The sequence below is a fragment of the Triticum aestivum genome, chromosome 7B, assembly GCF_018294505.1.
Source record: "Triticum aestivum cultivar Chinese Spring chromosome 7B, IWGSC CS RefSeq v2.1, whole genome shotgun sequence".
NCBI lineage: Eukaryota > Viridiplantae > Streptophyta > Magnoliopsida > Poales > Poaceae > Triticum > Triticum aestivum.
The window spans coordinates 570,111,731-570,121,496 of NC_057813.1; positions in this window are offsets into that span (position 1 = coordinate 570,111,731).

Consider the following 9,766-nt stretch of genomic DNA (forward strand, 5'->3'; position numbering starts at 1 on the left):
GAGGAGAATCGCTCAACTAGTGAGCATGTGCTCAGATTGTCTGGGTACTACAATCGCTTGAATCAAGTGGGAGTTAATCTTCCAGATAAGATAGTGATTGACAGAATTCTCTAGTCACCATCACCAAGTTAGTAGAACTTCGTGATGAACTATAGTATGCAAGGGATGATGAAAATGATTCCCGAGTTTTTCATGATGATGCAATCGATGAAGGTAGAAATCAAGAAAGAACATCAAGTGTTGATGGTTAACAAGACCACTAGTTTCAAGAAAAGGGCAAAGGGATAGAAGGGAACTTCAAGAAGAATGACAAGCAAGTTGTTGCTCAAGTGAAGAAGCCCAAGTCTGGACCTAAGCCTGAGACTAAGTGCTTCTACTGCAAAGGGACTGGTCACTGGAAGCAGAACTACCTCAAGTATTTGGCGGATAAGAAGGATGGCAAAGTGAACAAAGGTATATTTGATATACATGTTATTGATGTGTACTTTACTAGTGTTTATAGCAACCCCTCGGTACTTGGTACTGGTTCAGTTTCTAAGAGTAGTAACTCGAAACGGGAGTTGCAGAATAAACAGAAACTAGTTAAGGGTGAAGTGATGATGTGTGTTGAAAGTAGTTTCAAGATTGATATGATCATCATCGCACACTCCCTATACTTTCGGGATTAGTGTTGAACCTAAATAAATGTTATTTGGTGTTTGCGTTGAGCATGAATATGATTTGATCGTGTTTATTGCAATACGGTTATTCATTTAAGTAAGAGAATAAACTGTTGTTCTGTTTACATGAATAAGACCTTTGATGGTTATACACCCAATGAAAATAGTTTGTTGGATCTCGATCGTAGTGATACACATATTCATAATATTGATGCCAAAAGATGCAAAGTTAATAATGATAGTGCAACTTATTTGTGGCACTGCCGTTTGGGTCATATCGGTGTAAAGCGCATGAAGAAACTCCATAAAGATGGATTTTTGGAATCACTTGGTTATGAATCATTTGATGCTTGCGAACCATGCCTTTTTGGCAAGATGACTAAAACTCCGTTCTCCGGAATAATGGAACGAGCTACTGACTTATTGGAAATAATACATACCGATGTATGCGATCCGACGAGTGTTAAGGCTCGTGGCAAGTATCGTTATTTTCTAACCTTCACAGATGATTTGAGCAGATATGGGTATATCTACTTAATGAAACATAAGTTTGAAATAGTTGAAAAGTTCAAAGAATTTCAGAGTGAAGTGGAAAAATCATCGTAACAAGAAAAATAAAGTTTCTACGATCTGATCGCGGAGACGAATATTTGAGTTACGAGTTTGGTCTTCAATTAAAACAATGTGGAATAGTTTCACAGCTCACGCCACCTGGAACACCACAAACATTATGGTGTGTCCGAACGTCGTAACTGCACTTTATTGGATATGGTGCGATCTATGATGTCTCTTATCGGTTTTACCACTATCGTTTTGGGGTTGTGCATTAGAGATAGCTGCATTCACGTTTAAAAGGGCACCATCTAAATCCGTTAAGACGACACCGTATGAACTATGGTTTAGCAGTAAACCTAAGCTGTCGTTTCTTAAAGTTTGGGGTTGCGATGCTTATGTGAAAAAGTTTCATCCTGATAAGCTCAAACCCAGATCGGAGAAATGTGTCTTCATAGGATACCCAAAGGAGAAAGTTGGGTACACTTTCTATCACAAATCCGAAAGCAAGACATTCGTTGCTAAGAATGGATCCTTTCTAGAGAAGGAGTTTCTCTCGAAAGAAGTGAGTGGGAGGAAAGTAGAACTTGATAAGGTAATTGTACCTTCTCCCTTATTGGATAGTAGTTCATCACAGAAATCTGTTCCTGTGACTACTACACCAATTAGTGAGGAAGCTAATGATGATGATCATGTAACTTCAGATCAAGTTACTACCGAATCTCGTACGTAAACCAGAGTAAGATCCACACCAGAGTGGTACGGCAATCCTGTTCTGGAAGTCATGCTACTAGATCATGATGAACCTACGAACTATGAGGAAGCGATGATGAGCCCAGATTCCGTGAAATGGTTTGAGGCCATGAAATCTGAGATGAGATCCATGTATGAGAACAAAGTGTGGACTTTGGTGGAGTTGCCCGATGATCGGCAAGCCATATTGTATAAATGGATCTTCAAGAGGAAGACAGATGTTGATAGTAGTGTCACTATCTACAAAGCTAGACTTGTCGAAAAAGGTTTTTGACAAAGTTCAAGGTGTTGAATACAATGAGATTTTCTCACTCGTATCGATGCTTAAAAGTCTGTCCGAATCATGTTAGCAATTGCCACATTTTATGAAAATTGGCAAATGGATGTCAAAACTACATTCCTTAATGGATTTATTAAAGAAAAATTGTATATGATACAATCAGAAGGTTTTGTCAATCCTAAAGGTGCTAACAAAATGTGCAAGCTCCAGCGATCCATCTATGGACTGGTGCAAGCATCTCAGAGTTGGAATATACGCTTTGATAAGTTGATCAAAGCATATAGTTTTATACAGACTTGCGGTGAAGCCTGTATTTACAAGAAAGTGAGTGGGAGCACTATAACATTTCTGATAAGTATATGTGAATGACATATTGTTGATCGGAAATAATGTAGAATTTTTCTGGAAAGCATAAAGGAGTGTTTGAAAGGAGCTTTTCAAAGAAAGACCTTGGTGAAGCTGCTTACATATTAAGCATCAAGATCTATTGAGATAGATCAAGACGCTTGATAAGATTTTCAATGAGTACATACCTTGACAAGATTTTGAAATAGTTCAAACTGGAACAGTCAAAGAAAGAGTTCTTGCCTGTGTTGCAAGGTGTGAAATTGAGTAAGACTCAAAGCCCGACCACGGCGGAAGATAGAAAGAGAATGAAAAGTCATTCCCTATGCCTTAGTCATAGGTTCTATAAAGTATGCTATGCTGTGAACCAGACCTATTGTATACCTTGCTCTGAGTTTGACAAAGGAATACAATTTTGATCTAATAGTAGATCACTGGACAGCGGTCAAGAATATCCTTAGTGAGGACTAAGGAGATGTTTCTCGATTATGGAGGTGATAAAAGAGTTTGTTGTAAAAAGTTACATCGGTGCAAACTTTTACACTGATCCAGATGACTCTAAGTCTCAGTCTGGATACATATTGAAAGTGAGAGCAATTAAGCTAGAGTAGCTCCATGCAGAGCATTGAAGACATAGAATGTTTGCAAAATACATACGGCTTTGAATGTGACAGACCCGTTGATTAAGCTTCTTTCACAAGCAAAATATGATCATACCTTAGTACTCTTTGGGTGTTAATCACATAACGATGTGAACTAGATTATTGACTCTAGTAAACCCTTTGGGTGTTGATCACATGACGATGTGAACTATGGGTATTAATCACATACAGATGTGAATATTAGTGTTAAATCACATGGCGATGTGAACTAGATTATTGACTCTAGTGCAAGTGGGAGACTGAAGGAAATATGCCCTAGAGGCAATAATAAAGTTATTATTTATTTCCTTATATCATGATAGATGTTTATTATTCATGCTAGAATTGTATTAACCGGAAACATAATACATGTGTGAATACATAGACAAACATAGTGTCACTAGTATGCCTCTACTTGACTAGCTCGTTGAATCAAAGATGGTTAAGTTTCCTAGCCATGGACAAAAGAGTTGTCATTTGATTAACGGGATCACATCATTAGGAGAATGATGTGATTGACATGACCCATTCCGTTAGCCTAGCACTTGATCGTTTAGTATATTGCTATTGCTTTCTTCATGACTTATACATGTTCCTATAACTATGAGAAATATGCAACTCCCGTTTACTGGAGGAACACTTTGGGTACTACCAAATGTCACAACGTAACTGGGTGATTATAAAGGAGTACTACAGGTGTCTCCGAAGGTACATGTTGAGTTGGCGTATTTCGAGATTAGGTTTTGTCACTCCGATTGTCGGAGAGGTATCTCTGGGCCCTCTCGGTAATGCACATATTTATAAGCCTTGCAAGAAATGTGACCAAATGAGTTGGTTACGGAATGATGCATTACAGAACGAGTAAAGAGACTTGCCGGTAGCGAGATTGAACTAGGTATTGGATACCGACGATCAAATCTCGGGCAAGTAACATACCGATGACAAAGGGAACAACGTATGTTGTTATGCGGTTTGACCGATAAAGATCTTCGTAGAATATGTAGGAACCAATATGGGCATCCAGGTTCCGCTATTGGTTATTGACCGAGAATAGTTCTAGGTCATGTCTACATAGTTCTCGAACCCGTAGGGTCCGCACGCTTAACGTTACGATGACAGTTTTATTATGAGTTTATAAGTTTTGATGTACCGAAGTTTGTTCGGAGTCCCGGATGTGATCACAGACGTAACGAGGAGTCTCGAAATGGTCGAGACATAAAGATCGATATATTGGAAGCCTATATTTGGACATCGGAATCGTTCCGGGTGAAATCGGCATTTTACCGGAGCACCGGGAGGTTACCGGAACCCCGGGGGGGTTATTGGGCCTACATGGGCCTCGAGGGAGAAGAGGGAAGGCGGCAAGAGGGGGCCGCGCACCCCAACCCTTCCTAGTCCGAATAGGACTCCCCCCTTGGCGCGCCCTCCTTGGCCGGCCGCCTCCTCCCCCCTGGCTCCTTTATATACGGGGGCGGGGGGGGGGCACCCCATAGACACACAAGTTGATCTACAGATCGTTCCTTAGCCGTGTGCGGTGCCCCCCTCCACCATATTCCACCTCGGTCATATCGTCGCGGAGTTTAGGCGAAGCCCTGCGCCGGTAGAGCATCATCATCGTCACCACGCCGTCGTGCTGACGGAACTCATCCCCGAAGCTTTGCTGGATCGGAGCCCGGGGATCGTCATCGAGCTGAACGTGTGCTGAACTCGGAGGTGCCGTACGTTCGGTACTTGGATCGGTCGGATCATGAAGACGTACGACTACATCAACCGCGTTGTCATAACGCTTCCGCTTACGGTCTACGAGGGTACGTGGACAACACTCTCCCCTCTCGTTGCTATGCCATCACCATGATCTTGCGTGTACGTAGGAATTTTTTTGAAATTACTACGTTCCCCAACACTAATAAGGTCACAATTGATTGAAGGATGAAACACACTCAAAAGTAAGTGATGGTTTCGAGTTCTTGGAAGTTATACCATATGTATGTCTATGTAGTATAAGACATGAGCTAATTATTTGAGATGAGACCATCAGTTAGGCTCGCATGGTCATACATGCAAAAGTGGATCCCCGCTTCGAGGCGCTTGGCGTAGACCTTTGAAAGTCATCAATCGGGTGAGCCAGTTATTATTGATGGACGCCAGGTCTACATACGTAATATCAAGTTACTTTGGTTTCTTGTCTTTCGTATGGAAACATTATCCAAGCAAAGGGAATAGAATAGGTACAACCCCTCTCTCATATCAAGCATGTGCGCTAGTTACCAACATATACTATTGTAACGCCCTAGACATACCCGCCAGTTATTGGTCGTTACTCCTAGCGAGAAATAGACCGGCCCACAGATCAATATAGTCTTTTCTACGCAATTTGTCCTCACTCGTGCGCATCTGAGACCGACTTTCTAGTCGGTCACCCATCCTGAAATTGCCCCAAGTTGAGCAAGCTTAACTTTGGAGTTATTTTCGAATAGGCTCCCGGAAAAGAATTCCTTACTAATATGAGTAGTCTATCATCCCTATTAAGACAGACTATCACAACTATGGAGTCCATGGCTACCTCCGCGGATGAAAGACCATATCATTTAATCAAATCGATTTCTTAGGATGGAATGGTTCAACATCTTTAGGGTATATTCTTTTTTAAATGGAACCATTAAAGGGCTCTAATAACCAAACAAAAGTACCTTGGTTCCTGCCCTGGTCATGAAGTGACTGGCCTGGAGCATTTTTGGAACGGGAAACGGTTTGGTTGCTGCCTTGGAAAAGTGGAAGTCGGGTTGGGATGGCACCCGAGCACCGTAATTCGCTTGGCCTAGGATAGCACATGTGACCAATTTCAAGCACGCTATCAGGATACTACTTGCAAAACAGCAGCATCGTAGTGTCTATTGAACAAGCCAACAATGCAGTCGACGGTCCATTTTGAAACCATTCCTCAGGCCAGGACCTCTACACAATAACTTTGCAAAAACTACCTTCATCCCACTAAATGCAAATCCATTTCAAGCTCCTATCATGGTTTCAACCAGGGGCACGGACGTTGCACCCTTTCCGCAAATAACGTCATCCCTTACCACCGCACAAACTACCCTCAACATTCCAACCAATTATCAACTAGTGTGACCTCTATCTTTTCGTCTGGTAGCCATTTAGTTGTCGCGAGGTCAAAGACTAGCTCTTTTGTCGACCGCTTTTGACAGTCTTCCCACACACTTTATGCTTTACTTCACGATGCCAAAAAGTGTCATCAAACATATGAGGAGTTTATCCTGGTCTCTCGAGGATTTCTCCTCTAAGGATAAGTTCCCTATGGCATGGGACAAAGTGTGTACCCATAGGGTTGATGGTGGCCTTCTTCTTGGGAATTTAGAAGCACAAATGTTTGGTCTTATGCTAGAATTTGCTTTCAAATTCATCCATTCCTAAGTCTTCCTTAGAAGGACTAGATCATATGCCAATCTCCACTTCACATTGGCCCTCACAACAAGGGGTTCCTTCCTTGGGAAGATCATTTTCAAACATCTCCAGAGCCTACGTGACATCCCCACCGCTCGGTGGGGAATGGCGCCTCCACTTTTTTGGGCTCGACATATGAGTTTTACTAGAGCCTATTTGCATCCTTCCGTGAGCTTTACTTGCACCACACTAAACCAATGCTTTAGTTGCTCAAATTTTGTAGGATGGATCGATTTAGGCTTGCATAGCTGGCTAAATCTAACCGTTGACGATGAACGTGTTGCTTTCAGACTTCTGTTGCAGGAGGTGCCTTAACTATTGTGCCAGAAACACGATGTTGCTAAATGGGAGCCCCTTCACAACCAAAGGTGCATATGATGCACTTGCTATGCAACTCTCCATTCTCTTGCTTGACAATCAAGGGTGCGAAGTAGGTTTGCATTTCGGATGTTCCATCTTGATCACATTAACACAAGGGAGAAATTTCACCAAAAAATGTTATTGTACTCAGTTTTCTGCCCCCACTGCAGTAATTCCATTGAAGACAGAACTCACATGCTCTTTAGATGCAGCGCTGGTTGACAAGTTTGGCGCACTCTTGAATACGTCTTAGCTTTAGCCTGATTGACAACGTATGGAAATCCTTGATACCCAATGGCCCACCAATGACCATCGGTATGTTCACCCTTTTGATTGTGTTACAGAAATTTTGGGACACCCATTACTCAAAAGTCTTCAAGGCTATGGATGTAGGCAACAACATTGTAGTCCATAACATCATCATCAGTATCTTACTTTGGTCCCAATGGCTTAAATGAGTCGAGCTCAAGGATCACACCGGGATGTGGCGTGATAACCATTCTTCACACTCGATGTGACTATGTAACAACACTTATTTTTGGAGTATATCCATGCGGGAAGTATTTCCCTTGACAGTTTCTTAAAAAAAATCCTCAGGTCGGACAAGAATCATTGTTTTTTTTCACACTTAGGAATGACATCAGATTTTCTCAGACGTGAAGCACGGGGTAACAACCAAACTAGTCCATAAAAGAGAGGTGTTGGAAGAACCTCAATTGGATTGGTTGCATCCGGGTTTTGGTTACTAGATGAAATACTGTGGTTACCACCTGGATATCAGAATTACCTATCCCCTCTAGTGGATGAATTTACTAGTTGAAAGCCCCTGTGTTGAGAGTAAATAACTAAAGTACTCTGGAGGTAGTGGCATCGAATCTCGTTGCCAGAACATTTTTTTGTTATTTTTTAGTTAGGCATGAATTTTGTCAATTTTTCATTACGGCGTGAATAAAAGGAGGACACCCTCACGAGGATGATTTATAGAGCAGACTCCATGCCAAAGGAGATAGGGCTCCAACCAGTTGACTAGGGCTGACACGATGTATATTGTGTGGTTCTTAAGCTTGTTACTATCAACATAAGTAAATAAATTCAAATTTTATTTGATTTTTTTATGAAACCTCAAAAGGTTCAATCCATTAAGTAACCAGAAGATAATTTTTCCAGCTATTTTCAGAAAAACAAGCGAAAAACATTTAACATGCCTAGAAGATAGGTCGCCACTGAAGGTGAGGAGAACAACATACAAATATCACATACGGTTGCAGGAAAATAACATAGAAAAAAGACAAAAAATGCTAAATCCACAGATGGTCAACAAAGATTTTACGAAGCCTTCCAAAATTACTCAAAAAAGAGGAGTGCAACTTGCAAATGCCTAACTCTTCAAACACGATAGAGGTCGTTGACCAAGGCAAAGGTGAATGTTGACTTGGGAGCAACAAAGAGCATAGCACCCAAAGGAACCATTGCTTGCTTTGAACAAAGGCGAACCTTGGCATGGTACCATTCTTTCAACACCAAAGAGGCTTCCCTACCCTCTCGCCCTACCTTGAAGAGCATCGGTCCGCTGAACGAAAGAAAGCTCACATGGAGCACACATGGTCACTAGAAACCATACCACCAGGAAGAAGAAACGCTTTGCCCGATCATCGTTGCCAGCCCCACCATGTCGAAAACAACACCGTCGTCACCATCCACGGACTACACCCCCAACAACCCGCTGAAAGGAACATGCTCTCAAGATAATGCATCCAAGGAATGAAGATGCTACGGCGCCTCCACTGCCCGGTAGGTCAAGCCGGCCAATGGTTTTCACCCAGAGTCAAAGGTGGAGGATGACAACTCACAATGACACCTCCAGGGAGGGGAACGACGCTCAAGAGCTTCATAGGCACCAACATCATCGGACTGAGTTTTCTCCTGAGAATCGACCACCAGCAACACAAAGTCCGCCAGCCACCCTCGGACTGACAAGGTCGAGATTACATGCCATCGTAATTACCTTTTCCCGAGTGAGCGACTCTAACTTCACCACGCCAACGAAGAAATTGAATCGTTGGGTTGCATCTATATTTGTGCGAAAATGCTACACTCACGTACTGCTATAACTTACCAAATTCTTACACATTCCTATCTAAGACTAGCCACAATGGGAGTACCTTCAGCAGTAACATCGAGTCCAACTCAGCAAATTTGCTTATGTGGCGTGAGTTAATGAGAAGAGAGGTAGTTATACTAACTTAGCTAGTTACCGTAACATCACATGTCCCAATGCAATATGAGTCTATAAGGCTGGTCATAGTGGGGAGTAACTTAGACTAGTAACATGCATATGTTAGTCTATGTTACTACCTCTATGGCCAGCCTAACCTAATAAATGAAGCTTTGCATATTACCACACTTATGTTACTACCCACTATGAAAGTAGTAACATAGTCTAGGGATATGTGTATGTTACTAGTGGCTAGTCTAATCTCTCCACCCCCTCATTTCAACTATGTGGGCCCCCTCCCCTGATTTCATCCAATCAAAATAGCCTACCTAATGCCTTATGTAGGTGTAGCATTACTCATTTTGATTAGCACGTTGCGTTGTCACGCCATTGTCTCCGTGGACGCTTTGCTTCATTCATTCACGCCCCCGCCATTGTCGTTGGCGCCATGGCCCCAAACAACAGACGTACGCGTGCCAAATTAAGGCAGCCCCAAAGG